This window comes from Pongo abelii, chromosome 10 (assembly GCF_028885655.2).
Source record: "Pongo abelii isolate AG06213 chromosome 10, NHGRI_mPonAbe1-v2.0_pri, whole genome shotgun sequence".
In the NCBI taxonomy this organism is placed as follows: domain Eukaryota; kingdom Metazoa; phylum Chordata; class Mammalia; order Primates; family Hominidae; genus Pongo; species Pongo abelii.
The window spans coordinates 29,479,096-29,501,787 of record NC_071995.2 but is presented as its reverse complement, the minus strand read 5'-3'; the positions used below and the strand labels follow the sequence as shown (position 1 = coordinate 29,501,787).

The following is a 22,692-nucleotide window of genomic DNA, read 5'->3' as shown; positions in this document are numbered from 1 at the left end:
TGTTGGTCTCCTGGATAGCATCTGTCCATCTCTGGAGATTCAACTCAGACTCAACCTCCTCTGGAAAGTCTTCTCTGAAATTTCCAGATTATATTAGCTGCCTATTCTCTGAGGCCTCACCACACTTCATTTATACTAATATTATAGCCATTCACAAACCACATTGTAATAATTTGCTTACACCTTTTGCCCTATATATTATGAACTCCTTGAAGACATGGATTATGTGTTTATTTTTGTATCCACAACATCTAAAATAATGTCTTTCACATAAGAAACACTATGTAGAAAATCTGAAACAATTAACAAAAAAAACCCTCCTGGAACTAATAAGTAATTATAACAAAGTGTCAGGATGCAGGTTTAATAAACAAAAGCTAAATAAACTCTTACCATATGATCCAGCAATCATGCTCATTGGTAATTAACCAATGAATTGAAAACTTATGTCCACACAAAAATCTGCACAGGGATATTTGCAGCAGCTTTACTCATAATTGCCAACACTTGAAAAGAACCAAGAGATCCTCAGAAGGTGAGTGGATAAATGAACTATGGTATATCAGACAATGGAATATTATTCAACATGAAAAGATAATGATCTATCAAGCCTTGAAAAGATGAGGAAGAAACTTAAATGCATATTACTAAGTGAAAGGAGCCAATCTGCGAAAAGCTACATACTGTGCTTCTAACTATATGACATTCAGGGAAAGGTAAGACCATAAATACAGTTAAAAGATCAGTAGTTGACAGGGATTGGCAGGAGAAAAGGATGAATAGGCAGAGCACAGAGAATTTCTCAGACAGTAAAACTATTCTGTAGGTACAACAGTGATGGATATGTCATTATACATTTGTCAAAACCTATTGAATATACAACATCAAGAGTGAACCCTCATGTAAACCATGAGCTTTGTGTGTAATGATGTGTCAATGTAGGTTTATCAACTGTAACACCTGTACTCTGGTAGTAGGAGTGTAAGGCATGTGTGGGGACAGGGAATATATGGGAACTCTGTACTTTCTGCTGTTTGTGAAACTAAAACTGCTCTAAGAAATGAAGTTTATTAATTAAAAAACTGTAAAGCCTTATATGAAGATGTCAACATTATATATAAATTGTCAAAGTCATTTAAAATATGCCATTTAAATTCTATGACTTAGTGGTTGCCTTTTATTTTTTGCATGGTATCCACCAAAACAAATTAGATATAAGAAAAAGCAAACTAAGGACTTTATGTAATGCATTATAATATTGTGTTGTATCACATACAATGCTGTCAATTTCCCTATTTGATATATAAATATTTGCTTGATTTTAGACGGTTTCAATACAATGCAAAATACAGATATATTCTATTTGATTAAATGGTGATGGCATATATTGGTAGATATTTATTCAAAGACTGAACATTTAAGAATGAAAAAAACTACTGGAAAGTAATTAAGGAAGTTGCTAATCAGTTCATTAATTAAGTATATCTGCTGCACATTATACAGAAACAAATTGAAAAGGATTCTATGCTAGCCAGAAATTCCCTCTCAAATATAGTCAAAAGAGAAGATTAAAAACAAACAAAATAAAAACAAAACTGAGTAAATTATTTCTATGGGAAATTGCAATTTGATTTATACGATTTATCCTTATGGTACCTTTTAAGCTACATAATATACAATACAAAAATAGAGTTTAAATATATAGTACACATACAGTTAATATCTGTTGGTTTAAAATCAGTATTCATTAATGTCTGATATCATTAGAAACAGAGTTTTACAGTTAAATGAACTTAGATGCAATTTTATTTGAACTCCTCTCTGAATTCAGGAAACTATTACCCACAGTTAAGCAACAAATCAGCAGAAACCAGCAGGAAAGTTTCTCACAGAAGGCTTTCTTATTTGAAAGCAAAATAAATTAACAATAAGTAAAAACCGGTTTACTGAGTTTGCACATAAATGGCCTCAGACAATTAAAAGATTGAGAGTCAAGAAAGGATGTGGTTCTTATATAATTTTTTTTTCTTTTTTTAAAAAATTGCACCCTCACTTTGGCCCTCCAGCTTCCTCCTTACCCCCTTTTTTGTTCTTATATAATTTAAACTTTCAACTGCATGATAAAGAATGAAAGGAAAAATTACATTTCTATTTTAGTAGGTTCTGGATGATCAATCAGTTGCTTGGAGTTTGAAGAGTCAAAATTTTGATAAATGGGGACTTATTTTTAACAAGTTTAGCACTCCATTAAACAAGAAAGCATTTATTCTATATTTTTACAAGTGTTTTTTTTTCTAGTAAGGATATTTACACTTATTTGAAGATCATCCATTATTTGTATAACTTTTACAAAATGCAGATTCCTGAAGTTAGGAATATAATTAAAAATGGACAAATATACTTGTGTACAAACAGCAAATAGAGCTGATTTCAGAAGCTAATGAACATTAGACACTAGGTTATTTCTGTACCTCCTAGAATGTGAGGTTTGAGCAGTTTCATACCTGTTCTGAAGCTTTCATTATTGATTTAGCTGTGAATGGTATTCAGTCAGCTGGTAATAAATGAGTAATATCACCCAGCAATATGGCAGTTTTTATATGGTCAAAAGCTAGACATACATGTGGTCCTTCCAAATCAAAGAGTACTTCTAATGTTGTAAGATTGATTATTTGATTTTTGGACTTCTCTTCAAAATGAGAAAGCTCCGTGTTTTTATATATGAAATAAGATTTGTTTATGTGAATGTAGAGAATTTAGCATGTCAGTTACAAAGAATCTGACTTCCCTGCAAGCTGAGGACAATATGTGATATGGTTTGGCTCTGTGCCCCCACCCAAATCTCATGTCAAATTGTAATACTCAGTGTTGGAGGAGGGGCCTGGTGGGATGTGATTGGATCTTGGGGACAGATTCCCCCTTGCTGTTCTCGTGATAGTGAGTTCTCATGAGATCTGGTTGTTTAAAAGTGTGTGGCACTTCCCTCTTTGCTCTCTCTCTCCTGCTGCACCATGTGAAGATGTGCCTGCTTCCCCTTCACCTACCACCATGATTGTAAGTTTCCTGAGGCCTCCCTAGCCATGCTTCCTGTATAGCCTGTGGAACTGTGAGTCAACTAAACCTCTTTTCTTCATAAACTACCCAGTTGCATGTAGTTCCTGATAGCAATGCTAGGACGGACTAATACAACATGTTTTACCATTGTTTTCATACAATGCTGTGGGGATATATGAAGATGCAGGGAAATGTCATGGTGGAACAGCACAATTTTTTGAAAAGCTTGGGTTAGTAAGACTCATTACAAATATTCTGGATCCATTTTTGGCTAAATGAAGAGGAAAATTTTACCAACTGGTGGCCATTTGATGACCTGCATGGAAAGAATCAGTAGGCTCAGGAGAGCATACAATTGAGAGAAGCGATCACATCACAAAATGTGACATAATTCTTTGGCACTAGCTGGCATCCTAGGCATGGAGAGTGAATTACATTCTCAACTCTGAATTTCCCCCTCTAGATTACCCATGTGGCTCACCAGAGGGCAGTGTGCAGTAATCAACTCTTTTGCTTCCTGCATTGGATGTCTCCTATGGAAAAACCAATGTCAAATAATCAGAACCAGACAACAGGCAAGACAATAGGTTATGAAAGTTGTTTATTAGATTTGTTGTATCTGTGCCCTGTACATGGAATTCTTAATATTGAAAAATTAACCAATTACCACATGAGAGATCATGTAATAAGGTTTTAGTAAATTCTGTATAATAGTTTCAATTTTATGACAATGATTTTGGCATTGCTGAGGTGGAGTCTCTCTTTTAGACTTAAAAATGTATAATATCCACTGGTCGATAAATTGCCTTGCTTCACATATCTCACACCTGAATTCTCAAGAGTTTCCAGTATTGCATACAGATTTATTCAGTGAATATTAATCGAACAATTAGAATGTGGAATATAACAAGATAAAGTACCTATAAATCCTGCTTACAAGAAGCTTGAAATCTATCAAGGGATTAAAGTGTAAATGAAAATTAATACACTATCAAAATTACATAAAATGGGAGTTACATATAAAATACTAAGAGAATTCAGTGAAAGAAAAGATGAAGGCGTTTGGAAAGAGTTCAAAATTTGAGCTGAGTCTCACAGGTGAGGCAGAAAGCATTTGGACATATTGAGAGTAATGAAAGCACATGCCAAATAAAGAAAACATCATGGATGCACAAACGGTTAGGGTATATGAAAGGTAGTAGTGGGAAATAATGCTAGAGAGTCATAGAGTGAATATGTCTTTGAGTGTACTGAATACCAGGCATACTCCAAAAACTGAACTGACAACAGGAAGTTGTTATAGGAGTAAAAGATCAGCTTCAGCATTTTATACTAAAAAAATTGATATAGCAGTTTTTTTGTGGGATGGACTGATAAATAAGCTCCCAAAGGTAGGGAGATCTGTTAAAAAGGTATCTCATTAATCCTGTAGTCTTTGAGATTGAATAAAGAAGGCAAGCAAGGGATTCTCTAAAAGTAGAATTGGTATGAGTAAAAACTAAGTAGATGTGGGTGGGGTAAAGAGAGAAAGAAGTCAAAACATAGTCTGAGGTTTTGCGCTGATGTAGGAGGACGATGACTTCATTCATTGAAATACAGGACCCAGGCGAAGGAGATTCGGGAAAGAAATTGGTATGTTTACCAAAAATCTTAAATAAAAAAATCCTAGTCAAAATCTGTATGAAGCTAAATAGTTTCTTATCTTTTCATCTTTTGTAAATTAATTCAGATGTATTTGGAGGGCTCATTATTCTTGATACTTTCAAAAGTCTACAGAAGCAACGTTTTGTTTACTAGAATGTTTTGCAATTGTTAAAAGTGAAAATCAGAAGGCTATATTGTTCACTTAAGGTTAACAGAGTTCAATTACATCATCACAATAAATGGGAGGAGCTGCAAGGTGTCCTCCCACCACTGAGGAAAATAAGGCTTGTTAAACTTAGTTGTTATCAAAAATTTAAATATACCCTAATTTTAGGAAATGGAAAATTTCTGCTTAACACAGAGACAATTGCAACCTTTCTCTTATGTAATCATGTTCTATACGTTTTTCTTTCTAATAAGAAAAGAACATTTGAAAGAATTGATAATAATCCTATTGAAGAAAAAAAGAATAACATGTAACTCCCTGATAAAAACGTCTTTTATGTATTAACTGAAAATGGCTGTGATGGAGCCCCATTTGCTCAAATATATTGTAATATTTTTCCCTAACTTGGTTAACAGTTACAAAACCCAGAGACCAATCTGTCAAAGAAACTTTTCCAAGCTGAATCATCTGCTTTTGTGGCAATTTTTTCAATCAATTGTGGAGAAAGTTTTGGAGTTGTCTTGAGTTCATCTATTAATTTGTCTACTCAAATTAAGTATATGATATTATAAGTAGCATAGACTTATTTCTTGGTCACCAAAAAACAAAATCTAGTAGCATATTTTTGCTACATGAGTTTTATAATCATATCTTTCTTGACCCCTGAAACACCTACTAAACAGATATCTCTTGTCCATAGTTATAGACCCTATAGCTTGAATTTTTTTTCTGTGTAAACGACAGAGGAGTCCTCCACATATTAATCATGTTCTCTCCACCCTGCCCTCATACCTATATAACTATTTAGAACAAAAATAGCCTCTAGTATTGATGCGCTATTGTGCTTTATATTTTAATGTATGTCTGGTCAAATTGGAATTGAAAGGCTTTATGCAATTTATCAGAGTCACTTTGCTTGGTCACCTACTTGTGCTAATGCATTCATGATTTCAGCACCCTCAGGACATCAGGTGAACTTTTAGAAGATGAGACCACCACATTGTACTGTGATTGCCTCCTCTCTTGTTAATATACCCCTAAAGGAATTTAAGCCATCTGAGGGGAAGGACAGTGTCTATTTTAGGAGTTTGTCTGAATGCCTGCACCCTTTAGAAAACAAGGAGGGAGTGAAAAGTTTATCTTGGGCCAAGACTTCTGACAGTAGGAAAATTCACAACATTGGCTGGTATCCTAAAGGGAAGAAAAGGGAGTACTAGGGAAATTAGATTATAATTATTATCTAAAAATTGAAAAGCATAAGAGAATTAAAAATCTCTAGTTTTTATTTCCTTAAATATCTATCTAATATATCTTCATGTATTTATGTATGAAAGCATGTGTTTATTTGTTCATTTAATTGTGATAAAGTATACCTAACAAAATTTACTTTCTTAACCGTTTTTAATTGTACACTTCAGTGGCATTATGTACATTCACATTGTTGTGCAACCATCATCACCATGTCTCCAGAACTCCCTTTACCTTGCAAAACTGAAACTCATACCCATTCAATAACTCTCCTTTCCCCCCATCCCACCAGCCCCTAGCAGCCACCATTCCACTGTCTGTCTTTATCAATATGACTACTCTAGATTCTTCATGTAAGTTAAATTATATAGTATTTGTCTCTTTCTGACTGGCTTATTTGACCTAGCATAATGTCCTCAAGGTTCATCCACATTTTAGTAAGTCCTTTTTACTAGAGGACTTTACTAAAAGTTTCTTTTAGTAAGAACCTTTTTACCTCAAGGTTCATCCACATTTAGTAAGTCCTTTTTTAAGGCTGAATAACATTCTGTTGTATGCATATACCACATTTTGTTTATCCATTCCTCCATCCATCAGTGACACTTGGGTTGTTTCCACCTTTTGGCTCTTGTGAATAATGCTGCTATGTACATGGATGTGCAAAGATCTCTTCAAGACTGTGCTTTCAATTCTTTGGTGTATATACCCAGAAGTAGAATTGTTAGATCATGTGGTTATTCTTTTTTTTGAGTCGGAGTCTCGCTCTGTCACCCAGGCTGGAGTGCAGTGGCGCGGTCTTGGCTCACTGCAAGCCCCGCATCCCAGGTTCACGCCATTCTCCTGCCTCAGCTTCCCAAGTAGCTGGGACTACATGCGCCCGCCACCACGCCCGGCTAATTTTTTGTATTTTTTAGTGGAGATGGGGTTTCACCGTGTTAGCCAGGATGGTCTCGATCTCCTGACCTCGTGATCTGCCTGCCTCAGCCTCCCAAAGTGCTGGGATTACAGGCGTGAGCCACCGCGCCTGGCCAGTTATTCTTTTTTAAATTTTTTGATGAATCACTATACTATTTTCCATAGTGACTGCACCATTTTATCTTTCCACCAACAGTGCTCATTTTATGGGCATCCTCACCAACACTTATTCTCTGTTTTTTTGATAGTAGCCATCCTAATGAGTGTGAAGTGGTATCTCCATGTAGTTTTGATTTGCATTAACCTAATGATTAGTGACATTGAACATCTTTTTATGTTCTTATTGGTCATTTGTATATCTTCTTTGGAGAAATATCTATCTATTCAGGACCCTGGCTCATTTTTAAATTGAGTTGGTTTTTGTCGTTGTTAAGTTGTAGTTCTTTACATATACTAGATACTAATCGCTTATCAGATATATGATTCGCAAATATTTTTCTCCCATTCCATGGGTTGTCTTTTCACTCTGTTGAATGTGTCCTTTGATACACAAAGTTTTAAATTTTGATGTAGTCCAAATGTGTCGTTTTTTTCTTTTTTTCCATGTGTTTTGGTATCATATCCAAGAAAGCATTGCCACCTCCAATATCATGAAGTGTCTTTGTTTCTGCTAAGAGTTTTATAGGTTTAGCTTTTACATTAGGTCTTTGACCCATTTTGAGTTAATTTTATATAAGATATAAGGTGTCTTAGTCCACTTAGTGTTGCTATAACAGAATACCTTACAATGTAAGGCAAGGTAATTTACACAGAAAAGAGGATTATTTAACTCATAATTCTGGTATGCTAGCAAGTTCAATATTGGACAGCTGCATCTGGTGAGGGCCTCAGGCTGAAGAGAAGTGGGGCAAAGAGATCACATAGCAAGAGAGTTAGCAAGAAAGAGAAACCGAGGAAGCCAGACTGTGTTTAACAACCTGCTCTCTCAGGAACCAATTCATTCCCATGAGCGGGAGGACTCACTCACTCCCTCGGGAAGGCATTAATCCATTCATGAGGGATTAGTCCCCATGACCCAAACATCTCCCACTAGGCCTCACTTCCCAACACTGCTATGTTGGGGATTAAATTTCAAAATGAGTTCTGGTGGGGACAAATCACATCCAAACCATAACATAGGGTAAGTTTCCAACTTCATTCTTTTGCATGTGAATATCCAGTTTTTGCAACATCTTTTGTTGAAAGGGCTGTTCTTTCCCATTTAATGGTTTTGACACCCTTGTTGAAAATCATTTGACCATATATCCAAGAGTTTATTTCTGGGCTGTCTATTCTGTTCCATTGGTCTATTTATCTGTCTTTATGCCAATACCACAGTTTTAATTCATTTAGCTTTGTAACAAGTTTTGAAATCAGGAAGTGTGAGATGTCCAACTTTCTTCATTTTTCAAGATTTTTTTGGCTATTTGTGGTCCCTTAAGAGTCTATATAAATTTTTTTCTTTTTATTTATTTATTTATTTATGTTTTTGAGACAGGGTCTCGCTCTGTCACCCAGGCTGGAGTGCTCTGGCATAATCATGGCTCACTGCAACCTTGAACTCCTGGGCTCGAGAGAGCTATATGAATTTTAAGGTGAATTTTTCTAACTCAGTGTAAGACAAGAAATTGTTGGGATTTTGATAAAGACTATGTTAGACCTGTAGATGGTTTTGGATAGTATTGGCATTTTAGCATGATTAAGTCTTTCAATCACCAATATATCTTTAAGGCTAAGAACAATGGCCATTTTTTTTTCTAATTTAAAACACTGGAAAGACACAATAAACATTTTATGCCATTGTTGAGGGAGTGAAAATTTGAATGGTGCTGTTTATTAAAAAATTGAAACAACCAGTGTAATTGACTAGTTTGGCGAAAATTAATCTGAAGGCCCTTGAACCTTCATAATACTGAATCTTCAACATCCAAGAATGTGATGTGTCTTTCCATTTATTCAAAACTTGTCTAAGAAAAGTTTTATTGATTACTTCATGCACTTTCTATGGATTTGTTAAGTTTGATCATGATATAAATAGGTATGCACACACATATGTATGTGCATATATATTATTACTATTGTAAATTTTCCCCACCACATTTCCTAACTGAACTTTGTTTTTGTTGGCATGAAGAAAAATTCATAAGTTTCTACTGATTTTAATTCATTTGGGTTTTATAGAGTAAAAGAAAATCACATCTGACAATAACGAATATTTTGTTCTCCTATCCTGTAATTACACCCTGTTGTTCGTGGACTAAAGTTTACAGAAATACGTCAGCAAATAACAATGGTATTAGCAGGCATCATGTACTCTTTCTGACTTTTGCTGGAATGCCTGTAATGTTTTATCATTAAACATGATAGAACCTAATGAATATATTATCATATTTTTAAATATCTATTTTTAGTTTATTATGGGTTTTATTTTTTGACTAAGGATCGGATGTTGAATTTTTCAAATACATTTTCTATATTATATCAATCAGTAATCATCCAGGAAAACAGAAGTTACTTCATGTAATTAAGATACAAAGTTTATTATAATAATTATGAGCTTATTCAACTGTTGGAAGACCTGAAAAAACAAAGATCAGGAAGTTCAAAACTCAAGAGCTCAGCCTGAAACACCATGGCAGGTCAAGGACTCTCATGACAGCCACTGTGAATCTCATATTTGCTCATGTTAGTTTCCAACTGCCTCCAGAGAAGTGATTTCTCCTATTGTGTCCTATAAATCTCTCTCTTTTTGAAATTATTTACTTATTTATTTATTTTTAAATTGTATTTTTATTTTCACATCTTTAGAGACAAGTTCTCACTTTGTTGCCCAGCCTGGAGTGCAGTGATGTGATATAGCTCACTGTAATCTAAAACTCCTGGGCTTAAGTGATCCTCCTGCCTCAACCTCCTGAGTTGCTATGACTGCAGGCACACATCACCAGGCATGGAATTTTTTTTTTTTTTTTTTAAGGACAGGGTGTCCCTATGTTGCCCAAGGTAGTCTCGAACTCCTAGTCTCTAGTGATCCTTCTGCCTAGACCTCCTGAGTAGCTGTAGTGTAGCACTCACACTACAGGTGCACGCCACAGTGCCTAGCTATTTATTTATTTATTTATAGAGACAAGGTCTTGCTATGTTGCTCAGGCTAGTCTCAAACTCCTGGACTCAAGGGATCCTTTCACTTTGGCCTCTCAAGTGTTGGGATTACAGATGTGAGCTACCATGCCTGTCTACCCTATAAATCTCCTGAGTGCTTCTTTTTTTAAAAAAATGTAATTATTTTATTAAGCATTATATTCAATATAAAGGCTTTAACCACCATAATCACCATGATGGAATATGTGTGTATGTATAAAAAATACCCATTGAATATGCCTTAAGAGGTATAATTATGTTTTGAAATCTATGCAACATGAGATGTAATTCGAAATAAAGAACAACTAATCAGAAGCATGAAAAAACCCTGTTTTAATATGAATCTATTGCTTATTCTGGAATAACTGTCACGTGTATGTCCTTAGTCACACTGGGTTTCTCCAGTTTTGATTAGAGTAATGTGTGTTCCACAACACCAATTCTAATGTCCATCTGAACAGTTTCTTGCTTCAGTTTTGTTAAGCTCTGTTTAATCTTAACCAAAGAATCACCATCTCTTAACCAAAGAATCACCATCAGTCATGCTGCTGCACTTTTCTTCCATTTCCAGTTTTACATGTTCTGTCTTCTGTACCCTCAGACAGAAGTTTGGTCCTTTCAATTACTCCATCATTTCCCTGCTGGCTCCTTACATCACTCAGCTAGGTTTGAGCTGCAGGATATTCTTGAACCATGTGCTCAAGCTGATGGTTGATGTACTTTTCACAGTGGCTGATCTTTTCCAAAGTCTTACTAATTTCTTTTAAAAATTTATTTATGTATTTATTTTACAGGCAAAGTCTTGCTCTGTTGCCCAGGCAGTAGTGCAGTGGTGCAATCATACCTCACTGCAGCCTCAAACTCCTGGGCTCAAACAGTCCACCCACCTTAGCCTCCCAAGTAGCTAAGACTGCAGGCATGAGTCACTCCAGTTAACTATTAACTTCATTATGGAGTTTGTCAAAAAATCTCTTGATCTCTTTTAGAGAAGATTCAATTCCACTTTTGTGCTGGTGCATTTGGTCAACATGGATTCTCTGATCCATTGCACCTTTCTGCAGTATTTGGCTGCAGAAAGAAGCACTTGCTTCTTATTGGCAAATTCTAACGAGGAGTGGTAGCCCTTGACTTCTGCTCTGCAATGTCAGGAGACCATAAAAAAAGAACAAAAGTCATGCCCAGCTAGATTGTTGTTTGCATATGATGGCAACAGAAAGACATTCTCTTATATGTATGGCTCAGAAAGTATACCACCCAAATATTCATTTTTTTTCTTAAACTCATGTTCATTGAATATTTTAACATCTAGGAGTTATCAATGTAGGTATACCTTATGTAAAATGTGATTATTCCTAAAGAAAATTGGGCTATAGATACAATTGTTAATTAGAGGCTTAAGGGAACCAAGGAAGAGGAATATGGGTGTACATATTATGGATAAAAACCCAAATATCCTTAATGAAAAATTTATCAAGAGGTGTCCCAGCCCAATAAGAGATGCATCAAAATAAACAATAAAAGAAAGGAGAAATGATAGTAAGAAAGGAATTGGGAAGAGTACCAAAGGCAGTTCAACAGTGAGTTCAATTTAAATAACAGAATTGCATATGCAAACTTAATGCAACTGTCAACAAATTTTGAGATGTATATTTTCAAATATTGAAGATAAACATTAATAGAATTTAAAACAATATAGCAACATAAGGATTTAAAATTTTACAATAGTTATATGAAATTGAATATGAGGGAATTTGGTTTTATATTTTGTATTATTTATTTATGTATTTATTTATTTATTTATTTTTATTTTTTCAGGCACAGTCTCACTCTCTTGCCCAATCTGGAGTGCAGTGGTGTGATCTCGGCTCACTGCAACCTCTGCCTCATGGGGTCAATCAATTCTCCTGCCTCAGCCTCCCAAGTAGGTGGGATTACAGGTACGTGCCACCACGCCCAGCTAATTTTCATACTGTCAGCAGAGACAAGGTTTCACCATGTTGGTCAGGCTGGTCTTGAACTCCTGACCTCAAGTGGGCTGCCTGCCTCGGCCTCCCAAAGTGCTGTGATTACAGGCATGAGCCACTGTGCCTGGCCATCTTTCATATTTTTTAAACACTGTTGGTAACAGATAAATCTATATAATCATTTTGTAAGGTAATTTGATAACACATTGCAGATTTTTTCTAAGTGCACAACTTATGACCAAGTATTTCTACAATTAAAACTTTTTTAAAGAAATAAGCAGATAACATGCAAAGATTTATATATAAGAATGGTCTTTACATTCTTGCTTATGATGGCAAAAATATAGATCTATCATCTTTGTTCTCATCCCTTTGTCTCACCACCCTTTTTCTTCTGAAAACTAATTTTATTTTCTGCAATGTTGCTTCTTTTCTTGTGAAGACTTTTTAAAAAACCCATTCCATTTTTAGTTTATTAAATCTTCCCTTTTCTCATTCAACCACTTTTAAATTTTGTCCTTTTTTAAAAGATTACTTTCCATTATCTCAGTTTATAGACTTGCCTCTGATATCTTTCCTGTTATTTCTTTCCTTTTTTTTTTTTTTTTTTGAGACAGAGTTTCTTTCTTGTTGCTCAGGCTGGAGTGCAGTGGTTCAATCTCGGCTCACTACAACCTCCGCCTCCTGGGTTCAAGCGATTCTTCTGCCTCAGTCTCCTGAGTAGCTGGGATTACAGGTGCCCACCACCACGCCTGACTAATTTTTTGTATTTTTAGTAGAGATGGGTTTTCATCATGTTGGCCAGGCTGGTCTCAAATTTCTGACCTCAGGTGAACCACCAGCCTCGCCCTCCCAAAGTGCAGGGATTACAGGCATGAGCCACTGCGCCTGGCCTCCTCTGTTATTTCATAAGAGCAGTTTCTCTTGACTTTTTCCTCAGCATGGCTCCATTTGCCCTAAAACTATTAGGAATCTCGAGTGTTGTGACAGGTCAATGGTACCCTTCCATAGTTTCTAGTACTGATATTGGGGTTAAACCATTCTTGAATTTCAATAGGAAGATGTTAATTGAGATTTTAGACAGCTGTGTTCATGCTGCCGTCCTAACCAGGAAATGCTCTTTGAATTGTGCTATATATAGTATTGATAGCAGTGTGATGACTATAGCAGCAGTGTGATGACTATAGCAGCAGTGTGAATAACAGACAAGAGGGATGTCCAGATCTTAGACAGAGGACCTATTTATGAGGATATAAAAAATATTCTAGGAGAAAAAAAGAAAATGAGGGTCCAAACTAAACCTACTTCAACAAAATGGAGAACAGAGGGTAAATTTGAAAATTATTTAATTGGTATTAATTACAAACATGGTGGTTTATTCATGTGGAGATTGAGAGAGAAAAATGACAGAAAGAGAATTTTTCACAAATATCTACCTTGGATGACTGGGCTAAGGATAGATTGCTAATTGAGACAGGAAATAGCTGATGAAAATCAGAATTCTGACATTTGGACAATAATTTCAGCTGGAACTTACAGAGTTTGAGTTATTTAAAAGAAAAGTAGGTGGAAATGCCAAGTAAACAATTCAAAATATAAAAGTGCATCTTAAGTTTGGAGATGGAGATACGGATTTGAGCATTATCGATGGACCGTAGTTAAAACCAGAAAGAAGGGAGGAGCATAGGCTGAGGGTAGAACCCAGAACACCAATATTTAAGAAGTGGTTAGAAGAAAATCTAGCGATGGGGGCTGAGAAGCAACAATTTAATAATTAGAATTAGGCTACGAGAGTGCGGCGTCACCAAAGCCAAATTAGGAGAAAGTTTCAAAAGGAAAGAATAGCCAAAGCATCAAAGGGACCAGAGCCAGCGCAGGGGGGGATTGAAGAGTGGCCATGGAGATGGTGATTCTGTCATTAGCAATCTTAGAGAGAGCTGGATCACTGGACTGTCAGATGGAATCTATTGGAACGTTGTAGTGGCTTCAGGAGTTAGAAAAAGCTGAAGAAGCTTGGCTGAAAAAGGAAAGGAAGACATGTCTTTCAATTACCTGTGAAATATTTCCTTGCCTTTTTTTTCAACTTTATGTAAATCTTTATTAAAGTAAAAATTCAGAAAAGTGTGAAAATCCCAAATGTGCAAGTCAGCGAATGCCCACAAAGCAAATACACTCACGTACACACCTGTAACCCACACACAGTCAAGAAACACACTGCCAGATTCTCAAAAGCCTCTTTTGTGATCCCTTCTTTCACTACCCATCCCCCATTTCTACCAAGCATAACCATTAACTTGACTTTTAACACCGTAAGTCAACTTGTTGTCTCTGTACTTCTCAGTCTTTTAAAATAAAACTTAGCTAATGTAATTTAATATTTTTTCAACAACTTAAGATCATTATTATGAATATTAATTACAGGATGAGGCAGTAGTAGCCTTATCGGTCTTGTATTCCTAGATCCTGGCAGAGGACCTGAAGCATAATGGTTGCTGCCAAATTAGTTGAGTGAAGGATGGATCTTTATAATCCATTCCCATGCTATTAATCTTGCCACTTCCCAGTGTTTTTATTTTTTATTTTTTTATTATTATTACTTTTTTTTTTGAGACGGAGTCTCCATCTGTTGCCCAGGTTGGAGTGCAGTGGTGCGATCTCTGCTCACTGCAAGCTCCGCCTCCCGGTTTCACGCCATTCTCCTGCCTCAGTCCGCGAGTAACTGGGACTACAAGCGCCCGCCACCACGCCCGGCTAACTTTTTGTATGTTTTAGTAGAGACGGGTTTTCACCGTGTTAACCAGGATGGTCTCGATCTCCTGACCCCATGATCTGCCCGCCTCGGCCTCCCAAAAGTGCTGGGATTACAGGCGTAAGCCACCACGCCTGGCCGCTACATACCAGTTTTTTTTAATAAGACCTTCTCAAAGCCATTGCAAGTGCTTTGGATTCAAAAAACTAGTTAAAGAATTTACTTGCTCCTAGAGTATGCAGATATTGGCAAGAAAAATGCTACACCAAAACAAGAATTAGAACTGTTCATTTATCTCTGAGAAATACTTTTTAGCTTGACCCTTCAACATTTTTATACATCCTGCTCTTTATTTCTACTGCTGTTCAGGACTGTCTCCTAACAACCTTGCTAAATTGTCAATTCTACAATTAATTAGCAAAATCCCTGACTCATTTGTTCTCCTCTAAACTCTTGTATAGCTTTAATACATGCAGTTGTTGTTATTAATAGCAAGATCCTTAAGAACTAGAACTTATTTTATTCCTTAAACCATGGAGATAGACCCTAAAATCATATAGCTCTGTATGCAACTCCAAAATATTTATATATTTTTGTTATAAAATAAATTCATTTGTAGTGAAAACTAGCCAAGTGGAAATGTGATTAAAAATCAACTGTCATTGATTTCATATGACTCTGTTAATTGCCATTCCTTCCACATATTCTCCATTCTATTTAATTTGCTCAGATACCATTAAAATATTATCCTCAAGGAAACTTACAGGCATTCAAACATTTAAGATTAAAACCATAAGTGAAAACTGCTTCTTTGCCCATACTCTCCATGCGTGTTCCTAACAAAAGCAAAGATTAAATCAAATCCTTTCTTGCATTTGGATAGCGCATGTAACTCACTCTGCCTGAACAATACATCCATTATGACAAAGTACCACCATTACTTCTATGAAGAGATGGAAGGTTTTTTTTTCTGTTCAGAAAAAGAAACTAAATATTTTTTTGTAAAACCTAGGTTGTGTGGTTATATGAAAAGCTAATTTGTAAACGTAAGAGACTCTTATCAAAAACAAAATATAATATTCTTGTTATAAAGTGTGATTTTTTTTCTATAATGAGCTATAAAGAGCAAAAAATTCAGATATGAAATATTCCACAGCTCTGGGAAGAATAGACTTTTTGAATCATAAAATTTTATATGAGAGAATACCAACTGACAGTTCTAGGTGTTCTAGAGTATGTATTATTTAAACCCCATCTAATTTATATAGAGAACAGATATAACTAATGATTGAAGCAAAGGTAAAAGCACAAAATTCAAGAAATATAAAAGGGAAAGGGCAGAAAAGGCAATTTGGTTGTACCAGAAGGCCTGGCCTCAGGATAGCTATTGACTTAAGGAAAAAAAAATTAGCTTTGACCTTCATAGTCAAGCCAAAATATACAGGGTTTTTTAGTTACACGGGTTTTTAAATACAATAAAAAGAATCATACCAGTTAGGAAAACTTCTTCCTAGTATTAAACTCTAAAACAGGTTAATCATATGGATCTTCATGTTGACCATACAGGACAAAATAATATTTAAAAAAATAAATATCTTATATATAAGTTTCAGAAATATTAAGGGCATTATGGAAGTTTATGTCATAGTATGTCAATATAAGTTGTGGTACTTTCAAGGGAAATATAAACTTTAGTTTATTAATTGGGTTTTCATTGTTTCAAGCCAGTTTTAAAATATCGACATTCAGTATCTTTAAACAGCTTTACATTCACAAAACTTTTTTTAAGAAGCACAAATTCAAAGGTAAGGGGAGCTAAGAAGGAAAGAACAAGGAATTGATGTTAATATTTACTGAACAGCTTCTCAGGCTGAGCAATACTACATTAGTCACACAACAATTCATTTGTGTTGACTGCAACGTCTTTGCTGCAGTCTATATTTTTGGCTACCTTCTTCTGCATTTATGAGGTATGAAGAGGCTGAGTAAAAAATTATTCTAAATGTGTAAGAATCTGTACAGCAAAAATAAGACCTGTGTTTCTTAATCTTAGTTTCCAGGTTTTTCCATAGAACAGCCTTTTGGTCTCTTCAAATGTGTGGTTTTATTATAGATAATAATTTCAAATGTTTTTATCAACACAACAAGCACTTGACATTTACAACTGGGGAAAAATACTAGACATTTGTTTCTGGACAAATGGAGACCTATATCTAATTATTCAACATTTTCCTCTTCTATTCAAATTATTCCTCTTTTGAAAAATGGTTTTATACATAAATTTAAAAATTATTTTTGTGAAAAAATTTTATTAATGAAAGAAGGTATAGAAGATTGAATGTTTTCTTCCTTACATAATGTTTTTTATTTCCTTATGGTCTTGTTGTTTCATCATACATTTTCTACATGTTTTACTTTCGTCGCAAGCTACTACAACAGAATTTAAAAATACAAGATTTTTAAGCCCAAAACATTGCAGAAGAATGAGAAATGGTACTTATTAACTACCTACAGTGCTGCAAACTTCTGGCAATTAATTTCAATTAAGTTATTTACAAGGTGTGCCACTGCTAACTTTGTGCCCAGATGTTTCAGTTGGCAACATGTGATGGCCACCAATGTAGTCAATTTCAGTAACAATCACTCATTGATGGAATTTTCACACTGAATTCACAGCACCTTCGTAACATTAGTACATGATGTCATCACCCTTTGCCTCATCATAACCGTAAAAATGCCAATACGAGTTGCAACAAATTACTGCGAGTAATTTCTTAGTTCTAGAGATGTTGTAGTGAACACCTGGGCTGGCTCAGAATCTAGCAGCTTTCAAAATTTCGTTACCAGATGTTTGTGGAACAACTTATGCATGTATGGAAAACATACTTTTTTTTTTTTTTCATTTCCATGAACGATTACCAGACTACCAGACCTTTGGAAGTAGTGGAAACACATGTTTTATGAAAAAAGAAAGTTAATAAGGGTTCATTAGGGAAATATTTTCATTTAAATCAGCATGGTTGGTCTTAAACATTGTGAATTGAACTGCAGAATCATGCTTGTATGCAATTATTTGTTTACGTAGTAAAACACGTCCTCACAAATTAAGCAGTATTGTGATCATAACTTTCTTGGGTGAAGAAAAGAACTTCTGAAAGTTTTAATAATATTAAATTTTTTAAACCAGCTTTTAAAGTATCTGATTTTGTTTAATAATTTTGTATATTTTCAGAATAATATTTATTATAATTATGTCTTTCTTTTCTTGACTATACTACATCCTCTTAAAAAAAGACAGACTATTTAAAATTGTCTTTATGTGTCTCTCTTTACCATTAATTTAACACAATGTTGACTTTTATTACATTTTAGGAAAATTGCACTTCGTGATTCAGATAATAAATGTTTTTAGAAAAACACTTCTCCAAGTCATTTCAAAATATATTCTCTACCCATAATGAAAATATGAATTGGAAGAAAATCATTACTCATTTTTTATCTATTTCTTAGGGTATTCTTATTTTTAATTTAAGGAAAATGATTTAATTTAAGCATGATTCTTAGTTTTTTAATTAACTGAAATGCTCGTCCTATGAAAATAACCCGGCCTTCCCTTTTTTAAACTATTGTTCCCATTGAAATTCATTTTATTTTATATAAGGAGGTGAAATGGACCACATTTTCCTCCTTCTGGGCAACTGAAAAAAGTTGTTAAAAACTATTAACAGCTGTAAAGTAACTGTTAGATATTGAGTGATTTCATTTAGTTCAAAAGAACTCTAAATTTATCCAGGTGTTAAAGTTTTGTTAAGTCCCAGGTAAAATAAAAGGATATTCTAGTAGGATGCATTTTAAAATTTGATGAGTACATTATGTTCATAAAGTCCAAAGCATAAGAGAATACATTTCTGTTACTTACTAAATGAACAGGTAAGTGAATATTAAAACAAAACAAAAAAACCCACAAAAACTCCTGTCTTAAGAAGCACACCTTTAATGAGAATTGAAAATTACACGTACCATTAAAACAGACCTGTTCGCTATCAAGGTGTAAGCTGAAGTGCCCAAAGCAAACACACATTAATAGGCTCGATAGTAAATTTGGAGTGAAAAACCTCTTTGCAGTTTTAGCACTTACAAGCTGGATACACATCTCTCTTTGCACGGTTAGGAAGCCCATAGCGACCCTGGGGTCCTGCCCTGATGATTTAGTTCACCTTTCCTTCTTCATACTTCCAGGAATCCTTCTATATCTCCAGGGAGCCATTATGAGCTGCTGAGTGGCGTTGCACACTGAGGAGTCCATATTTTCTCATTCCTTGTTCATTATAAGACTTGGGCCCAAGAGAGTGTGAAAGAATGCCCGTGAATGTAGTCTCCCGTGTTTTATTAAGAAAATGTAAATGTCTCACTGCTGCATTTTTTACCCAAAATGTTCCTGAAAGTTTAATATTGACCCAAAAGCAAAGTAACAGAGTACTTCTTAGTGCCTATATTAAAAAGGAGCTGCAAGTTGTTTTCGGTCCTTGGGACATTTTTACACTCCCACTAAATAAAATAAATAATCACAAAGGAAATTAAACCACAAAGGAAATATGTTAAAGCCATGTTAAGTGCCTGACTTAAATATATAAAACAAAGGAAATACATGGTTGTGGTTAGAATTTGGTCTTTAAGACTACTGCATTTACAGCACATAGTAACATGGTAACAATATGTTAGGGAGATTCTTAAGCTGTATTTATTCAAAGCAACATACTTGGAAGAGGAGTGAAAGATTTCACAGAATTATCCCAATGTTTTATTCATTTGAGATAAAACTGCTAGTTTTTTAAAAGTGTTAGTATTGTTGGCAATTTGAGAATGCTTACTAATTATATTTTATGTCTCTTCTATATGCAAATATAATTTCCACCAAAAAAAGTTGAACATCCATGGTTAGTGTCAAAAGACAAAATTATAACAAACATAGTTCAAATTTGCTTTAATTTGCAATTCTAGAAACAGGCAACACTTCATTCTATAAAATGGAATGAGTGTTCCAACGAGCTGAGCAGGAGAGTTTGGCTTTATAGGCAGAAAATAGCTGAAGAAAGCAGAAACAGAGCAAAAAGGGATTGATCGTTTCAGCTACTTTCCTTGTAAAGGTTAAAGCAGTGGGGACTTCCTTATCATGCCAGCTAAAATGGGCCTCTTTTGGGGATTTTGCTATTAAATCTCTCTCCTGGTTTTTCAGAAGATCAGATAAACAGCTTAGTTTTGACTCGATGGTGTGGAACTTCAGCATCAGTAACTCCAGTTTACTTTGGTTTGTTGGCCTAATGCAGGAGCTCAGCCCAAACCAATGGCCCCTGTAAATTTTATTTAATGTTAGCGCAAGTCTCCCATGTCAGTACCTTGTGAAGCTCTTGCCTCCGCAGGCAATCTGTTCAAAATGAATGCGTATTGTGCCTGCTCCAAGGAGCTAATGGAGGAAGGAGAGTTCTGCTATCCTCTTGGCATCAATCTTAGAGAAATTTATAAACGTGTCTTGGGAAGTTTGTTTTTGTTGAAATTGTACTTTGATAATATTTTAAAATTTCCTAACTCTTTGCAAAGATTTTTTGTATGCATTTTCTAATTTAATTGCATTTCAGTTTTTCTCTGTAGATTCAGATGAGCTGATTATTTTGGGAGGATTTAGCACCAAAAACAATTAGGAAAATGACATCTAGACTAGAAGAAAGGAAAATTGAGTTATTTGTTTGAGTTGTAATTTATATTATTATTAAATTTGGCCCTTATTTGAAGGTACCCTTAAAAACAGCATCAAAGTAAGCAGGAGTCTAATGGTTTAATGCAGTGTGTATGGAGTTATCCTATGTAGAAAGAAGCCACAATGCTAGATTGTGATTGTGATGTTTCACTGGGTTATGCTTTAGTAGATACTCACAAACCTTCACTCAACAGCTGTTAAAGTCCTGAGAGACAACCCATACAGCAGCTCAGGGACAAAATTAGACTTGGGAGTTTCCTGTTCCTTAATTAAATTTAAACTGCTTTCTGCAGTGACAGGGCTCCAATTAGAAGACAAATTCAAAGAAAAATCTAACATAGTTACCTGTGGCTGTATCATAAGCTTTAATGCAGCCCAGGGTTCGGAGAATACAATCTTAAGTGAGCCTTCTGGATCTACCTTAACAGTGACAAATTTAATTCATATAAATCATGAAGCCCAGAGGGAAAGTTTCTTTTCTTTGTTGTGTTTATTCCTAAGTGGTCTAATCCACATATATGAATCACACATAAATGCAGTGCTTGCTTGGGAAGACTATTTCCCTTTGTTCAACATGAAGTGTACTTCCCACAAAACCCATCCACAAAAGCTGGTTCTTAGATTTTCACACACTTCAACAAATACAACCAAAAAATGCTAACATACTATAAGCATTTCTATATATTTAATGTACTCAAATAGTATTGAAGATACTAGGGAAAAAAAAATGCACTTTGTGGGCTCTTCATGAGGCTTCCAAATTCTCAATGTCTTGAACTTTCTCAAAGCAGAATGTATAATGATTTCTTCAAAATGTCACTTATAATTTGTTCCCCTTTCTCACTACTTAAAATTGTTAGAGACCATCCATTTTAAGTCAGCATTTTCAGTAAGGATCAACTGAAACTTGAACAGGCAGAAGGAAAAATGTTTCCACTTCTACCAGGCTTAAAAGAAGTTGGGTATCTTTTCGTATTTTTCTTATTAGCATTGTAATATAAAACATCTGTAATAATTTAGTGAATTAAATACATTAAAACAACAAATAAAAGAAGCTTTAATGAATAAAATACAGAAGACCCCATATGGCTGCTATTTCTTTCTTGACAAGAGGCACAGTCAAGTAGCTAGAGCTGTGAGTAACTGCTGGAAGGCAATAAACCCATGAACAGGATTGTGAGCTGCTGTGTGCTAATATGAAAACCAGCTTTTATTTATTTTGCCACCTTTGTAACAGCACATTAGATCCTGCCATTTCTCACCAATTTTCTTACTCTCTGTGGAAGCAGTAGTTTCATAACTTATTTCTGTGTAGTTCTTCTCTAACACTTTTACTTGTCAGGACATTCTGTTTTCTATGTTTTTTTTCACCTCCAGAACTACCCCCTTTATCCAAACTATTATCTCCTACCTAGAGTACTGCAAAGCTTTCAAGGTCATATCTTTCTCTTCAATCAAGTTTAACCATTATATACCAGGCAAATATCTTTTTTTAAGTGACTCAAATAACTCTTGAACCCAAGAACTTAAAGTAGCAGACAACTGCTTAATGGGGAAAATTCAAATTCTCTGGACTAGTAATTATAGGTCTCAATCACTTGGTCCTTCTGAAACTAACCATTTTTCATCTATTGTAATTCCACCAACAGTCTCTAAGCTTCATATAGGACAATTTCTATTTCATCCCTATTTCACACACACACATTTATGGCTCACATCTCTTTGCCTTTGCACATACTGGTATCCCAAGAATGAATGATTGCCCACTACTTTATGACAGCTTACATCTAGGAGCTACAAATTTAAATGTACTCAGGTAACAGGCAAACAATATACTCACGATAGAGTAAATGATGGAATAAAACACTACGTGGTGGTACCAAGGGTGGCTAAACTGGAAAAGGCATGTTTCATATACAGGCATTCAAATCTAAGTTGTTTTTTAAAACATCATGCTGGCCTAACAAAACATGGGCCATAAATTTGCAACCTCTGAAGTGTAATGACTATGATCTTCCTT

At 35.0% G+C, this 22,692-nt stretch overlaps 1 long non-coding RNA gene and 1 pseudogene across 2 annotated transcripts in view; one reads left to right on the top strand and one right to left on the bottom strand.

Moving 5' to 3' along the window:
* The window catches only part of LOC134759442 (uncharacterized), a 223,481-nt gene that overhangs the window by 14,244 nt on the left and 186,545 nt on the right, over nucleotides 1–22,692 (top strand). For both annotated transcript variants that reach the window (XR_010135640.1, XR_010135641.1), the window contains exon 2: nucleotides 12,020–12,141. This is a non-coding gene — a long non-coding RNA (uncharacterized LOC134759442). The remainder of the gene's footprint in view (nucleotides 1–12,019; nucleotides 12,142–22,692) is intronic.
* On the bottom strand, nucleotides 10,556–11,250 carry LOC112135810 (intraflagellar transport protein 57 homolog; annotated as a pseudogene).